Raw genomic sequence first — 17477 nt, 5'->3', positions numbered from 1 at the left:
AACTTAGGGGTGAAAACATAACACATCTGGATGTTTGCTGAGCTTCGGAGCCCAAGAGGAAGGGGGAGGATTGCGCAGGCTGGAGGTAGCTGCAGTGGTGGCCACCCTGGACATCATGCGACCCACCCCCCCCAACAGCTCCTATGTAGTGGGGGAGCTGGGGGTGGGGAGGAGGGAGGTCTTCTTCCTCCACTCAAAGACAGAGTCTGCACATAGGTTCTGCTGCCCTGGGACAGGCCTCAGAAAGCTTTCTACTCGGAAAGGAGTTGAAAAACATGTGGCAGATGGCAAATTTTCCCTAAATCTGTCCTCCTTTTCTCCCTGGACGTGAAGTCATTCAGCTAGAGACCCTACTTCCCACCCTCCCTTTCTGGACATAAGACGAAGTTGTTGCCTATGAAATGTGAACACAAGTGATGTGTGCAACTTCTGTTTTCAGCTCCTAATTGGAACTCATTCTTCCTAGGCTTCCTTTCTTCCTCCCTTCCGGTGGGCTGGAACCCGGATGTGCTGGCCACCCCATTAAACCAAGCACAGTGCCCTGCAGGATGGGGGGCAACAAGAGGGAAGGATCTGGATCTCTCCATCACTGTGTGAAACAGAACATTCTGCCAGCCTGCACTGTCCAACTCGAGAGTGTGAAAGGGAAAGCAATTCGATCCTGGGAGCCACTGTGTTTTGTTGTCTGTTTCACAGAAGAGCTGAGGTTTTTACCCTGAATAATGCAGAACATTTCTGGGCTGGGAAGCAGAGAATTGATTTCAGGTCATTATCTTGTCTTCCCTCATTTTTTTTCCTTCTTTCCTTCATCCCAAAAATATTACCGAGCACCAACTCTGTACCAGTCATGCTAAAGTAACAAAAGAGTCATGTTCCTATCCTGCCGGCGCCTCCCTTCTAGCAGGGAAGAGAGACACAGCAAGTAGACAGACATGAAATTAAAGCACCTAACGACTGGAACGTCGGTAGAACGTTGCGAAGAACATAAACGTCCAGATGCATGGGCGAGAGAAAGCTGCTGTAGCCAGCATGGTCAGAGGAAGCCTCCACGAGGAGGTGATGTTTCAGCCTAGCCCCAAAGGAAGACAAGAAATAGGTGTGCAGAAAGTGGGGACACACCCTTCCAAGCGGAAGAGAGCATGTGCCAAGGCCCCACACGAGGAAGAACTTATTGAGCACAGGGAACTGGAGACAGGAATGAAGAGTGGAGAGAGACACATTCCAACTGGCAATATGGCTGGGGGCTGGTATACCAGTGGCTTTTGAAGGGTTTCAACAAAGGTGTGTTGCGGGAGAGAGAGAGTGCACTCACTCTGTTATTAAGATCGCTTTTACTACTTTATAGACAAAGTACTGTGGAAAGGTAAGAATTTCTGCAGCTGGCATAACCTCCAGTGGTGCTAGCAGTGAAGGATGAGATGGGTCATAAAAGTCGCAGGGGCACCTGGGAGGATCAGTCAGTTAAATGTCCAACTTTTGGTTTCGGCTCAGGTCACGATCTCCCAGTTCGCGGGTTCAAGCCCCGCATAGGGCTCTGTGCTGACAGTGTAAAGCCTGCTTGGGATTCTCTCTTTCCCCCTCTCTCTGCCCCTCCCCTACTCTCTCCCTCTCTCTCTCTCAAAATAAATAAACTTAAAAAAAATGTTACATTCACGTAGATGAAAAATGCAGCATAGGGGATATTTTAAAAATCACAGAATTTCTCTATCCATATAATATTTGAATTCAGTTAAAATAAATACAGGGGCACCTGGCTGGCTCAGCCGGTAGAGCGTGTGCGTCTTGATTTCGGGGTCATGAGTTGCAGCCCCATGTTAGGTGTGGAGCCTGTTTAAAAAACAAAGTAAGTACAAGCCGGTAGTTTTAAACAGGAAGTTGGAAGAGGGTTTTGTAAGCAACGTGTTGTCAATTTCACACAGGCTGCGAAATGCTGGTTTAGACTTTAGAGGTGTGGGCATCTTGTCGACATGTGTAGTTTAGGGGTGTGGCTGAGGTTGTTGAAAAAGGGGTCTCCCCAGAGACACTGTGCACTGCCATTTCTGGGGCTTGTAGGGGTTGTTGCCGTGGTGGGGCTTCTGGAAGCTTCTCAGGGCCCTGGCCTTTGGAATTTCTACTCCTGGTTTGGAGACAGTGAAGAAGGAAATGGGCACATTTTCATTTATAAAACTTCTCAGACTATTAAAGCTACCTGTTTTTTTCTCAAGCAAGGGCTGTATTTAAGAACCATCGTTTCCTTCAAGTATTAATTTTTCTGAGTGAGATTTTGCCTCTTAAAGAGCAGTATCCTGACTCCTTTTGAAATAGCTATTCACAGGCAAGTTCTTTCAGGAAGGAAATGATACAGTTCCCAGACTTGCAGATGTCAATGCAGTTATTATTGGGGTGTTCTTTCTAAGGTTTTGTGTTTCCCCAGCCTTGCTGAGATGTAACTGACATCTAACGTTGTATAAATTCAGGTGTCCAGAGCCTGGATTAGACACACTTACATATTGCACATTTCTAATTTTTTAACCGTTGTCTTCAGAAATAGGACATTGTTGTTTATCTTTTTTTTTTTTTTTTTGGACAGATGAGTGATATCAGGGTCTGAGGTAGACCAAATTAAGGATATTGTGAGATGCTAATTTGTTGGTGATTTTTTTTTTTTTTTTTTTGCATATCTAAGAAATCTAACAAGAAAAGAAGTCCAAGTTTCAGCTTCTGCACATCAGGAAATGGTTAGTGTGGCCCAGTCTCGCCTTACAGACCTGCTGGGGAGGAAAACCTTTCTCTTCCCTTCCCCCCATCTCTTTCCATCTCTTACCCCAAAGGATTCTCCGAGGGAACCGGGGTACGCTTGACTGCCCCTGGAGAATGGCCGCCCTCTGTACAGCTGCTCCCGGGAATCAGCCTTGGAACAGGGCTCTCCTGGGGGCAGGAGGAGGGAAGCGGGGTCAAACATATCTGGATTTTCTATGGCCAGGCTTCCTTGCATGCTCTTTCTTCCTCTGCTCAAAAAAAAAAAAAAAAAAAAAAAAAAAAAAAGCCCCTGGAAGAGGCCTGGGGAGTCAGATCAAATGTACTGGCCCAGAGCCAAAGCTTGACTTGTCCCAGCCTGAGTCTCCGACCAGGGACTTCACGTTCTCAAGTCTTCATTTCTGTCCAGTTGAAACTGATAGGGAAGGTTAATGAGATTAACATGGCCAAACACTGTAGGCTTCTGAGAAGGAGCCAGATACGCGCCGGCTGCTGCGGAAAATACTGGCGGGGCCATTCTTCTTGGGGACATTTTACTGGACTCTCCTCTAGTAAAACTTGATTGTTTTTATCAGACAATTCAAAAGTAGCGTGTATTCAGGGCTAGTCACACCAGTGGCTACTCAGTAAATGCCTGCTGGGTCCACGCATGAGTGAGTGCCTTATTTTATTGTATTTCGATTCTGACCTTTTCACCAACTTGGCCCATCCCTGGCCACCTTTCCAAATATACAGTGATTAATATTTTCTAGGATAGGTCCTTTTATTCAGAAGAGCCGTTGGGTCTGTGATGAAATGTGGTAAAACGAAGAAACAGTCAAGGACAAACCCCAAACCCTGTATGGGGCAGAAAGAGGAACTCTCTCTGTGGTTGGAGATTTTCTGAATAAAATGTTCCCGAGAAAGGTGGAGAAGATGGAAATGTTTGTGTGTGTGTGTGTGTGTGTGTGTGTGTTTATGAGTATTTTTAAACACGAACTAGAAGCGAAAGGCGGAGAAGGAGGAAGAAATTTTGGTAAATCTATAAAGTCCCCACAATTTATGAGAGTTTAAAAGGCAATTTCTTTTTAAGGGGCAAATTCCTAATTTCCCACATAAAAGTATGGGAATTGAATGGTAAATCCTTCTGTGGCGACAAGACCCCTGAAAAGAGGTATGAAAAAGAGTTACTGTTCCTTTTCCATTCATGTGTCTTGAAAGCCCGTGGATGTGAAACTGCCCTGCCAACACACAGCCCGGGGTTTCAAAGCTGCCCGGATGACTTTTCAGAAATGATCTATTGTGACGCTTTGTTTTGTCCGGGTTGCCCTCGTTTTGTTCTGCTTGGGCTGTATCACTCTTCTGCCGCTGCCATGAATCCGCCCTGTCTGCTCCTCCCCATTCAGAGGTACCTTTACCCCCTGCCCCGCAAGGGGAGTCCGGGGACAAGTGGCTGAAAGGCTCAGCATTGCTGCTGTGGAGAGAGGGACCGAGGCCCGAGAGGCCAGGGGTGGGGGCGGGGAAGGAGCCGGTGGGTGGGGTGCTGGGTGCAGAGACTCACCTGGGTGGTTAGGGTGTCAAGAAAAAGGACAGGGAGCTGGGTGGGGGAGGGGGAGGGAGGGGGAGGGAGCGGGAGCGCGCAACGCAACGTGCACGGGCTTTATCCTCTGCCTGCCGGGAGGCTGAGCACCTTGGAAAAAACCTTTCCTTGCTTACACTTGAGCTGAAGGGCTGAGCTGCTTGGGTGCCGCACGGGCACCAGGAATGGGGGCGCCGCATAGCCTGCGAATGAAACCCCGCCCTTAATTTTCAGTTTTGAATCGGTTAACGTACCTGCAGTTACATACATGAGCTCCCTGGAGCTCGGGTGTGGTCGGACTGGAATAAAATGACAAACGATACAATGGTTTGTAAAGCAGACCATTACATCTGAAATTTGTTGTTTGGGGAGTGACTCAGATGTGGTTGCCATCCTCGTGTCCTCTTGGAAATATCATTGGTTTTCAATTATATTCTAAATAGGGAAGATGCTTCTTTTTTACTTCTCTGTCCTACACATCACTCGCTTTTTTAAGGAGATTTTTTTTTAAAGTTTATTTTTATTTATTTTGAGGGGGGTGGGCAGAGGGATAGGGTGAGAGAGAATCCCAAGCAGTCCCTGCGCTTTCTGCTCTGAGTGACCGCTGCGAGATCACGACCTGAGCTGAGATCAAGAGTCTGATGCTTAATGGACTGAACCACCTAGGTGCCCTGCATCACTTACTTTTTTAAAAAAATTTTTTCCCAACGTTTATGTTTGAGAGACAGAGGGAGACAGAGCACGAGCAGGGAGGGGCAGAGAGAGAGGGAGACACAGAATCCAAAGCAGGCTCCAGGCTCTGAGCTGTCAGCACAGACACGGGGCTCGAACCCATGAACTGTGAGATCACGACCTGAGCCAAAGTCCGGACGTTTCACTGACTGAGCCACCCAGCCCCCGCACCCGCATCACTTCCTTTTAAGTGCAAGAGGGCTGCTCAAAAGTCCCAAAGGGTCCCGTGATAGGCTGGGTTATAAATTAGTAACAAACATCCGCCGAATACCACAGTAGCTTACCACATTAGTTTTGTTGATCTCTGTACACATCCAGCAGGGGGCAGCAGGGAGCTCTGGTCATCACGGCTGTTCAGGCATGTGGTGCAATAGAGGGTCAGTCTCTGCTTGTGCATCCATGATCTCCGTGGACAGAAGAAGGTACCTCTCAAGGCTCTCACACCGGCAATTAAACGTCTGACCCAGATGGTGCTTTCCCTGACAACTAAGTCCGATGGCTGCACCCTGTTGCTGGGGCCAGGAGGCTCCCTCGCTGGGGTGCAGGAGAAGGTGGAGAACCAGCCATCTGGCAGAACACGTTCTTAGGAATAAGCAGAGGGCTGCATAAAAGAAAGCAAGAAAGAAAGCAAGAAAGAAAGCAAGAAAGAAAAACAAAGAAGGACAGCAAGCCATTTTCAAAACTTTAACCGAATGGCAAAAAACCGAATGGCACATGTTTTGACCACAATATGATTAGCCCTAGCCTCTACTGTCCTTTGAGCTGTGTGACCTCAGGCAGATTACCTAACTTACCAGGCCGCCCTCCATTCCATCACTGATAAAGTGAATCGGTGGGTTTGATCACTGGTTCTCCAACCTGAGTGAGCTTTAGATCACCAGGGTCTTATTAAAGCATTCGTGATGGGACCTCACCCCCCACCGTCTCTGATTCAGCCGGCCTGGGGGTGGGCCCAAGACTTTGGATTACTAACAAGTTGCCCGGCGATGTTGATGCTTCTGGTCCAAGGATCACATTCTGAGCTGGTCTCCAGGTGAACTCTAGAGTCTGATGCAGCTGAGAAATTTAATCTTTCCTATAGGGAACAGGGTAGAATTAGTCGAGGAGTTGCCTAAGAGCTGCAGTAAAGCTTTCATGTTGAAATTTGACCGGAAAAGGATTCACCGGAGCGTCACCAACCCCTAACCTTTTGTGAGAGCACATTTGCATGTTGGGTTGACACATAGAGCTTAAAGACACATCTCAATTACAAGATGTGGTCCAGACAGCTGCCCTTGTGGGGACAGAGGCGGCCACTCAACTCTGAGCAATTACTTAAAATTAGACTTGTCAAATTTGTTTAGGGTGACCAGGCAAGTACATACATTGACCTAATGTCACTCTTCCTAGGGAGACGTTGTAATGATTTTGTATATCAGTCAAACTATTCAAATACTAACGCCGCCTTCATGCCGTAATCAACATTCTGGTCAGATGTCATCTTTAGAAGCCCTTGGGGATTTGCATCGCTTAATTATTCTTCAATACCCAAACCAAGCATTCTTTAATTGGTGTAAATTGAACGGTGTTCCAGTGCAAACAAGGAGAGGGCACGCTGATCAATGATTCCGTGCATGTCTATTGGAAAGCCATTGCCATTAGATCAAATCACAAACCTCAACTCCATTTGCTTCAGTGGAAGCACTAGCTCATGGAACCAGCAAATACTATTTCTACTTACGTGGTCACGATTGACACGCACGGGGTCTGTTGTGAATCCGAAAGGTCTCACCTTTCAGGGAAAGGGTTAAAAAATCCATCCCAGAGGTACTTTCTGTTCCAATGTCAAAAACTGCCTTTTGCTGAGAATTCAACTAGAAGCAAAGTGTTTCTATGCTCCTATCATTTGGTGTCTGTCTCTTTCTTTCTCTCTCTCTCTTTCTCTTTCTCTTTATTTCTCTTTCTTTCTCTTTCTCCTTCTCATTCTCTTTCTCCTCCTCAATTGGACATGATATGAAATTTTTGTTAATTTGTCAAGCCATTCTCTCCCATGATATACTTTTTGTTGTTGTTGCTTCTCCTGAGTGTGTGATTCACCCCATCCTACATCGGGCTGTGGCCGGGTAACCGGAAACAGGTGTTCCCTTCTACTTTTAATATGGCTGAAAAAAACCTCGAGGAACTGTACATAAGAAGCCCAGGAAAAATCCTCATAAATGTGTCAGGGCCACTTTTCATTCTTGTCCCTTTGTATCAATTCTCTCGAATCATTCTTTATTGCTGGGGTGGGAAGAAAAGGAAGCCACAGGACCGTCACACGCCCCTGGCTCAGATCTGCCAGTCTCCCGCTCCCTCAGCTCAGAAAACCGCGCTGATACTCGAAGTGTGGTGTCCATGTGAGTTCGTTTCTAGTCTATGTTTTTAGTCTAGTTTTTGACAAAATGCGCTGGTTCTTAGGCGGGGAGTCTTTCAGGTTGATTTAAGTTTGACTTTCAGAGCGGTCCAGGGTTGGATGCTTCCAATGGAGTAGGGGTGGGGTGGGGAGTAGAGAGGTGTCAGCTTCCTTAACGATCTTTGTTCAATTGCTTAGATATAAAGAGGGACTTCTGGTGGGTAAGCTTGTTGGGGTAGCGTGTCTCCATGTCGGGTGCTGTCATTTACACGCATCCTGACAGAGAGTATATGGCTTCGTTTCTAGCAATCTAGCCAGAAGTTTTGAGGACCTCGGTGCAGGCGTTATGAGGGTGACTTAGAGTCCGGGGCTTCACCAATCGAGCCCTGCTGGAAGCATGCAGACAGGGTGACATCTGATGGCCATCTTCCTGTGCCTTGGTAGGTGTCACGGACCAGAACATCACCCTTAAAATAAAAGCGCATCTGTGCCGGGAAGCCAGAGATCAGCGTTTCTTTATTTGGATCAGTGTTGAGAGAGAAAGAGCAGACTTGAAAATGGGCGGCGGAAGCGATCTACCCCCCACCTGTTTTGAGGGACCCCTCGGAATCTGCCGTGATGTGGTTCCCCACCCTCCCTGTGTGTCATTTTTACCACCCTTCCTCCTACAGACACAGTTGCCTGGCTTTCTGCAGCCCTGAGACTGTCAAATATGACCTGAAAGCAAGGTTCCGGTCCTGGCGGCTCGTTTAGAAGACGTGTGACCTTTCTGGGTTTCGATTTCATCACCTGCAGAAAGAGGGGGTCGGACTAGGTGGACTCTAACATCCCTTGGGGATATAACAGCTGAAGAGCTATTTTCTCCGGTACCAACGCCCATGGAAGCCAAGGGAAGGGAGCCCATGCTGCCTTTCTTTGGAGTCCTTGGTCTGGGCTCTCATGCATGGACATGGCCATCAGGTGGCCTGGAATCACATTTACAATGGAGACTCTGGTTCAGTAAGTCCAAGGTGGGGGCTGAGACATTTGCTTTTCTGACAGCTGTCAGATGAGGTAGCAACTTGGAACAGTAAGGCCTCGGGCAGTAGGCTAAGTAGAGCCCCGGGGTTGGTGTGTTTCCTCAGCGCTGGGTGTCCACGCAGCCCGAGTGCATTGTTGTTCGGTGTTTGAACAAATTCATGCCGGGATGGGTGGGGGAGCACTGGAGAGCAGGGTAAGCCATGGACAGCTGATCCTGTGCTCAGGTCTCATCGTCACCATCTCCCATATTACTTCATTTTTGTCTTTTTTTTTTTTCTTTTTAAAGATTTTTTTTTGTTTTTAAGCAGTCTCTACATCCACCGTGGGGGGTCGAACTCACAACCCTGAGATCAAGAGTCGCACGCTCTACACTGAGCCAGCCAGGAAGCAGGAGGGAGTCAGAGACTTAGGGCAGGCACGGGGTGGGAAGAGGCAGGTATCTCTGCTTCACGTCTGGCTCCTGATTCATCATTTGGAGACCATAGCTCTCAAGCACATACTCTTTCATGCTTTCTTTCCTCCCCCTGTTGGTTCCTCTTTCATATCCATTTCAACCACAGCCAATTATTTAGAGGGAGTGCAGGGTTCTGCACAGCATGACTGTGGCTCAAAACATCACCGTTTTGTGGAGGGAGCACTGGGCTGGGAGGCAAAATATATGGGTGATATTCTGGCTGGCCCACTGACTAGGGCAGTGAATGACGATCCATCAAATGCCCTGAGATCTGAAGTAGGAAGGACCCTTCCAGCCTAACTGTTCACAGGACATAATGTTTGTGAAGGTCTTACTCCACATGTAGGTTAATGTGAGTTTGAGTTTTTACTCTGCTGTCCCAGGGGTAGTCCTCTCTGGGGGCCAGAGATCCTGCCCCAGGCTTCTCTTGCCACCCTGGGCTCTCTTGGGTATGAACTTAGAGAAGCAAGTTCTCTCCCGCTTCCCTCTCTGTCTCCCTCCCTGCCTCTCTCCCTCTCTTTCTGCTTTTTTTTTTTTTAAGTTTATTGATTTATTTTGAGAGAGAGAGAGGTCATGAGTGGGGGAGGGACAGAGAGAAAGAAGAAAGAGAATCCCAAGCAGACTCTGCACTGTCACTGCAGAGCCTGATGTGGGGCTCGATCTCACGGACCGTGAGATCATGACCTGAGCTGAAGTTGGATGCTTAACTGACTGAGCCACCCAGGCGCCCTGGAAATGTTTGTTTTTTGCATGTAATCTATTCTGAGCACACAAATTCCCCGAACTTTACTGATAAGAATCAACTTGGGCTCTTGAGAAACTCCACCATTTCCAGGCAGTTTCCCCGAGTCAGCAGGTCCCGGAGGGGGCAGGGGGCAGTGAGAATCAATCCTCCCGTCTTGTTCTCCTTTTCTCTGTCTTTTCAAAGACTTCCAATTGGTTCTTATTTTCAGAGAGGTTTAGGAAAGAGTGTTTGGTGCAAGGTTCCTGGTGTGGCTGCATTTTGGGTCACCTGGGAAAAGTCCCGATGTCTGGGTGACACTCCAGATCAGAAAGGCTGGGGATAGGACCCTGCATCAGTAATGTTTAATATCCCCCCAGGGCATTCCCAGGTGAAGTCTGGGTTCAGAAGCTCTGGCTCCATTTCTGACTGACTCACATAGCCCAAGGAAGAAGTTGGGGGAGCCCATCACCTCGTTTGTAGGCCAGTGATTCCCTGACGTGACCACACATTAGAACCGTGCAGGCACCTTTTGAAACTCCTGATGCCTAGGTCACACTTTATACCAATCAAGTCAGAATGTCTGGGGGTGGGAGCCTGGCATCAGGATGTTTTAAAGATCCCGGGTGATCCCCCTGTGCAGCAGAGCCCAGATTCTATGTGGATGCAAGTTTCGGTGATGAACCATATGGCCCAGGCCTTCAGCTTCGCTGCTACTGAGGATAGGCTGCCTTTCCCCCGTGGTCTTGAAGCACCCCCAAATCTGCTGGGGAGTTCTGTCCCATCTTCACAGGGACTTCCTAGCAGCGGACCCCGTTAGCACCAAGCAGGAGGAGCCTCTGCCTAAGCGTGTATCATTTCTTCCTCTCCTGTAGACAACCACCTACTGACCTAGGAGAGGGACTTTTCTTAGTATACAGTGTGCTGCTGAATTAGGGTGAAATTCACATGACGTGGTAAGTTTTCATGGGCACAGCCACGTTAGTTGATTTACCTACTATCTGTGCTTGCTTTGGCATTCTAACGCCGTGAGTCATCATGACAGAGCCAAAAGCCTGCAAGGACTAAAACACTCACGATATTTTGGGGAATCTTTGTTATAACCTCTTGTATGGAAATTCTGAAGTTTCAACATAGTTTATTATTATTTTTTTCATGACATAACTTATAAGTTCAGCTAGATGAACGCATAGGATGGAAAAGCTATGAAAATTTGGAAACAGAAGAGTAGTGAGGGGACAATTGCCCTTCCCCTAGTGAGGGAGATAGTACATATGTCATGGAGCTGTATTAACTAAAGGATGTGGTGTGGGTGCAGAAATAAGCAGGTCAATGGAAAAGACCAGAAGTTGAGATTGAGGTGGCGTTTCAGGCCGCTCAGGAGGAGATAGATTCGTCCGCAGAAGGCGTTAGACACATTTCATTGAGACTGGCCGTGTAGAAATCAGGAAGCTGGGGGCACCTGGGTGGCTCAGTCGGTTGAGCGTCCGACTTCGGCTCAGGTCATGATCTCACCGCTTGTGAGTTCGAGACCCGTGTCGGGTTCTGTGCTGACAGCTCAGAGCCTGGAGCCTGCTTCGAATTCTGTGTCTCCCTCTCTCTCAGTCTCACCCCCACTCGTACTTGGTGTCTCTCTTTCTCTCTCAAAAATAAACATTAAAAAAAGAAATCATGAAGCTGGATCTCCTTCTACTCCTTTGAAATACATTCCAGAGGAATAAAATATTTAAATGTATAGAAAAAATAGAAAAGTATCAGAAAAAAAACACATTGGTGACTACCTTTGTAAGTGTGTAGTAGAACGCTTCTTCTAAGCTTAACAGAAAAGAGGCAATAGAAAGCAAAAAATTGATTAACTTGGCTAAAATGTAAAATTTTTATACTAGAAAAGTAATGCAAGAAAAGCTTTAAAGATAGAGCAGAATTAACCTCAGAAAAGTACTTTTTGTTATAGACAAATGGTTAATATCTCTAAGCATAAAAAAATGAATGAGAAGCTGAAAAGGACAAAATAAATAAGGGGGAAATATACAAACTAGTAATAATGTAGTGAATGCAAATGGCCAGTGAGCATGATACTATTCACCTTTGCAAATGATTAATGTCAATGCAACGTTAGTTTAAATAAGATATCTTTTTTGTTGTTTCTTTCATTGACGAAGATGAAAAAAAATCAAGATTCCACCGTGATGGTAAGGGTGTGGGGGAAAAAGGCTTTGCAATACATTCTTGGGTTCAGTATTTTTGGAGGGAAGCTGATGGTACAGATCACATTTATAGATGCAAATACCTTTTGTAAATACTGTCATCAACCTGACATCTTGGGCATTTAGTTTATAGAAAACCAACATAAAGATGTTCCTTGTGGACCCCATGAGTAAAAATTAGCACTGTAAACAACAGAAATAGAAAAAAAAAGATGGTCCCCGCTGCAGTGAAGAGCTGGAAACCGTCTCAGTTCTCATCAGCAGGTTTTAATTTTATTTATTTTATTAAAAATTTTTAAAGATTTTTATATTAATTCCACTCAGTTAACATATCGTGTAATATTAGCTTCAGGTGCACAATATAGTGATTCAACACTTCCATACATCATCCTGTGCTTATCAAGTAGGTTTTTTTAGCCCATTTTATGGAAGTTGACACGTAAAATCTGTGCATATTTAATGTATACAACTTGGTGAGTTTGAGGATAAATGTAGACCCATGAGACCATCACTGACAGGATCATAGCCACAGCCACCACCTCCCAAAGTTTCTTCCTGCATTATTACCACTATTATTTTATTTTTTTGTGGTAAGATCACTTAGCACGATTTCTACCCTCTTATCAAGTTTTCAGTGTATAATAGCCAAATTCTGGAAAGAGCCTACATGTCCATCAACTGATGAATGGATAAAGAAATTGTGGTTTATATATACAATGGAATACTACTTGGCAATGAGAAAGAATGAAATCCCGCCATTTGCAGCAACGTGGATGGAACTGGAGGGTATTATGCTAAGTGAAACGAGTCAGGCAGAGAAAGACAGATACCATATGTTTTCACTCATGTGGATCTTGAGGAGCTTAACAGAAGACCATGGGGGAAGGGAAGGGGTAAAAAAAAGTTACAGAGAGGGAGGGAGGCAAACCATAAGAGACTCAAATACAGAGAGCAAACTGAGGGTTGATGGGGGGTGAGAGGGAGGGGAGGGTGAGTGATGGGCATTGAGGAGGGCACCTGTTGGGATGAGCACTGGGTGTTGTATGAAAGCCAATTTGACAACAAATTATGTATAAAAAAAAGAATTGTTAGCTATAGGTACTGTCTTATACAGTAGATCTCCAGAATTTATGTATCTTGTGAAACTGAAACTTTGCACGCTTAACCGTCACCTCCCCGTTCCCCGCCCCCCTCCGCACCCCTCCCCCAGTAGGACTTGATAAAATAAGTTGTGATGTATCCATATGATGGTTTTCCAAGGAGCCATTGCAAGAGAGGTAGAGTTTTCAACATTGATATAGATTCTAAGTGCTTTGTTTTTTTTTTAAGCAAGCTTGTAATTATGTTTGTTTTCCTCTTTTATTAACAAACCCATCTCCTAGCTCCGTGAAGGTGCACGATAATTCACCTCACTGCCAGGCTTGTACAAATGATGGCTGTTCTGTGCCTTTACAAGTTGTACTTATTTATTTTTACCAGAGATATTACATCTAACATAGAAGACCTGAAACATATAACTCCATGGTTTCGAACCATGGACTTAAGTTTGTGTGTGTGTGTTCACACCCGTGTGTGCACAGACATGTATGTTTGTACGCAGGTACATGTGTGCATGCATGTCTTTGTGCCTATGAGTGTCCAGTCCTTGGATAGCCTGTCGCCTAGCTGAGGATGCTGCCCCACCCCAGCTACCTGGAGAAGTTGTGTTCCTTTTGAAGACAGATTTAGGGCATTAATAAACCAAGTAAAAACATCAGCTGTCTCTCTGAGGATCGAACCTTTCTACCTGTAGGACTCTTTTATCTGCTGAGTGGAGCAGCATGGGATGTGCAAGCCAAGGGAAAGCACAGATGAGTCTGATAAAATTTGCCATTTGGCATGAAGGTCCGTAATCGTCACTCAGTCCTTGGAAAATTCTTGCCTTCCTTTTTGAGTTCTTCTGGGGTCTTGGCCACCTCTTCTGGTCCTTTGGAATTCCACCTGGTGACTACATCACTCTCCATTTTGTCTCCCTGCTCCTTCCATCCAGTTGGTCTGGTGTAAAAGGCAACGGTATTTCCAGCTGCGTGGGGTTCTCGGTCCTACTTACAGACACAGGAGAGGTTGCTTGAGAGCAGTGACCGCCAATCTTTCCAGTTGCTCATCCTTATCACTAAAATATTTTGAGCGTAAACTTCTAATACATGCCTATTGATTGATTGATTGATTGTGCACCTCTACTATTGTCCTCATAGATTGTATACACCACAAAATATACATAAGAGTGAAAATTCAAAATGATGCCATTAATAAAGTATAGACGTTCTGATATTTTCTCACCATGTCCCGTGACCAGTAGACCCGAGGGGGAAATGGCTTTGCAAGTCTAACTTTAGGGGTCTCAAGGGCACTGCAAACTCTTGGCCTCTCATCCAGGACGAGGCTTCCTTCCCTAGTGATCTGCCTGGTCTAAGCTGCCCACTGGGCTGCTGCAGAGCACAGGACACAAGGTGCTGCTGCAAGTGACTTGAACGATTTTGTCTCTGGAGTTTCTTTCATGCTCTGCCCCTCCCCCCCCCCCCCCCCCCCCCCGCCCCTTGCAGGTTTTCCCCTGCTCTTTAAGCCACACTGTATGCTCGGTTTCTCGGTTAACTCATACTTGGCCAACCCACTCCTAAGCCAAGCAGGCAGTTCCAGCCCTGCCCTCCTCTGCCTCGTGGGCAGAGCCCCTATTTCGAAGTACCCTGCTTCCTCAGCCTTCTTGAACTGGGACTTGTTTACCTCTATCTGTACCAACGCTGGCTCGATGTTGCTATGGGTGGATGGTCTTACAGAACTGGTCCAAGGTCTTGAGGAGTTTGAAAAGCAAGGATGCAGAGACGTACAACATGGGCTGGACCTGTGTGACAGAACGGAGCCAACTGATGGGTGCCTCTGAGATGCAAGTCCCATGGGATCAGAGAGTTTTCCTGATACTCCTCTATCCTTAGCAGCTAGAGCAGTGCCCGGCACAGAGGAAAGCCTCGTTGAGTGAATAAATGATACACATTTTATCCTGGAGTGGTACCAATCAGGAAAGCTCTTCCATTGGTTGCTTCAGTTTGGGGTCTGAAAAAACAGCTCAATTCGCACGCAGGTTGTTCTTCTTCCAGACTCGGAAAAGGGATGCAGGGAAGCCAAGGTTCAGCTTTTGGGTGTAATCGAGTAGGCAACTAGACTATTGGGTAAGAAAGGCTTTAATGTCATTTCCAGCAGTTTCTGTATCCGGCTGTGCTAGTCCTCATTGAGACTCCTTGCTTCCTCTGAGACTTGATTCCATCATTATGCTTTTTTCCCTTGTATCTCTGGACACATTTTTTTCCCTGCTGACTTGTGCCCCTCTGCCTCAAAAATCTCTTAGCTCCCCCCTTATTCTGCCCCCCACCCCCTGTCACAGATGAACTTTTGCTCTGGGCTTCCTTTCTATTGCACCCCCCTCCTCCTTCTAAAGGAATTAAAACTTAAGTAAGGTTTTTAAAGTTTATTTTTTTTTATTTATTTTGAGAGAGATAGCAAACGGGGGAGGGGCAGAGAGAAAATGGGAGACAGAATCCTAAGCAGGCTCCACGCTGTCAGCGCAGAGCCCGATACGGGGTTCAAACTCACCACTGCGAGATCATGACCTGAGCAGAAATCAAGAGTTGGACACTTACCTAACTGAGCTACCCAGGCACCCCAAGTACACCCCAAGCACCCCAAGCTGCCCAGGCACCCCAAGTACTTTTTATTGTGGTGGAAAACGTAACGTGAAATTTACCATCTTAACCGTTTTTAATCATATATCTCGGTAGCTTTAAGTATATTTACATCGTTGTGAAACAGATTTCCAGAACTTGCAAATCTGAAACTCTATACCCATGAAATGATAACTCCACTTTCCCCTTACCCAATCCTTGGTAACTGCCATTTTAATTTCTGGGTCCATGAATTTGATTATTTTAGGTACCTCATGTAAGTGGAATCATACAGTATCTGTATTTTTGTGACTGGCTTATTTCACTTAGAGTCGTGTCCTCAGGTTTATCTCTGTTGTAGCCTGTGACAGGATTTTTTTCCTTTTTTAAGGTTGAATAATAATACTTCATTGTATGTACAAATGATATTTCCTTTATCCATCCATCTTTCAATAGACATTTGGGTTTCTTCCACCTCTTGGCTATTGTGAATAATGGTGCCGTGAACACAGGTGTGCATGTATTTCTTTGAGACCCTGTTTACAGCCTTTCGAATTTATACCTAGAAGTGGGATTGATTGTTAGATCATATGGTAGTTCTATTTTTAATTTTTCGAGGAACTTCCATGTTGTTTTCTTCTGTCATGTCTGGCCCATTTTACAGTCCCACCAAGAGCACAAGAGTGTTCTTTGCTAACATTTGTTATTTTCTCTTTTTTTTGATAGTAGCCTGCCTGATGGGTGTGAGGTGATAGCTCATTGTATTTTTAATTTTTTGTGGCACCTCCATACTGTTCTCCACAGTGATCGCTCTGTTCTACAATCCCACTAAGAGTGCACAAGGGTTCCGACTTCTCCACATCCTCACCAATCCTTGCTGTTTTCTGTATTTTTCTTTTGATTTTGTTGTTTTGTCTTGATGGTAGCCATCCTAAGGGGCATGAGGTGAGATATCCCATTGTGGTTTTGGTTCACATTACTCTGATGATTTGTGATGTTGAGCACCTTTTCATATGCTTATAGGCCATTTGCTTGTCTTCTTTGGAGAAATGCTTATCCAAGTCCTTTGTTCACTTTTTACTTGGGTTATTTATTTTTTTAATTTTTAAAACAATTTAAAAGAGTTTTTATTTAAAATCCAGTTAGTTAACTTACAGTGCAATATTAATTTCAGATGTACAGTAGAGTTGTAGGAGTTCTTTACGTATTTCGCCTATTAACCCCTTATCAGATATATGATTAATGAATATTTTTTCTATTCTGTAGACTTCCTTTTCACTCTGTCGATTGTTTCCTTTAATGTGCAGAAGTTTTAAAGTTTGATGTAGTCCCACGGGGCGCCTGGGTGGCTCGGTCGGTTAAGCGTCCGACTTCCGCTCAGGTCATGATCTCACAGTCCGTGAGTTCGAGCCCTGCATCGGGCTCTGTGCTGACCGCTCAGAGCCTGGAGCCTGTTTCAGATTCTGTGTTTCCCTCTCTCTCTGCCCCTCCCCTGTTCATGCTCTGTCTCTCTCTGTCTCAAAAATAAATAAACGTTAAAAAAAAACTTTAAAGAAAAATAAAGTTTGATGTCGTCCCAATGTTTAATGTAGTCCCAATTGTCTATTTTTGTTTTTGTTACGTGTGTTTTTAGAGCCATGCCAAGAAATCATTGCCAAATTCATTGTCGTAAAGTTTATCCTCTATGTTTTCTTCTGGTAGGTTTATGGTTTGAGGTCTTAAATTGAGGTCTGCGATCCGTCTTGAGCTAATTTTTGTATATGCTGTAAAACAAGGGTCTGACTTTGTAATTTTGCATATGGATATTTAGTTTTCTCATCACAATTTATTAAAGAAACTCTTTTCTGCACTGAGTGATCTTGGCACCCTTGTCAAAAATCATTTGACCGTGTACACAGAGTTTATTTCTGGGCTTTTTATTCCATTCCATTTGTCTATATGTCTGTCTTTATGCCAGAATCACACTATTACTGTAGCTTTGTAATA

The 17477-nt window shown here is 45.4% G+C and overlaps 1 long non-coding RNA gene across 2 annotated transcripts in view; it reads left to right on the top strand.

Moving 5' to 3' along the window:
* The window catches only part of LOC132663505 (uncharacterized), a 99261-nt gene that overhangs the window by 61659 nt on the left and 20125 nt on the right, over positions 1 to 17477 (top strand). The window contains exon 1 of one of the 2 annotated variants that reach the window (XR_013554602.2): positions 4014 to 4123. The exons of the other annotated variant lie outside the window; for it this stretch is intronic. This is a non-coding gene — a long non-coding RNA (uncharacterized LOC132663505). Of the gene's footprint in view, positions 1 to 4013; positions 4124 to 17477 lie in introns of those variants that run through there. 2 annotated transcript variants of the gene reach the window in all.

This window comes from Panthera onca, chromosome A3 (assembly GCF_046562875.1).
Source record: "Panthera onca isolate mPanOnc1 chromosome A3, mPanOnc1 haplotype 2, whole genome shotgun sequence".
Classification (NCBI taxonomy): domain Eukaryota; kingdom Metazoa; phylum Chordata; class Mammalia; order Carnivora; family Felidae; genus Panthera; species Panthera onca.
The sequence above is the reverse complement of the archived record's forward strand: the minus strand, read 5'-3'. Positions and strand labels throughout refer to the sequence as shown.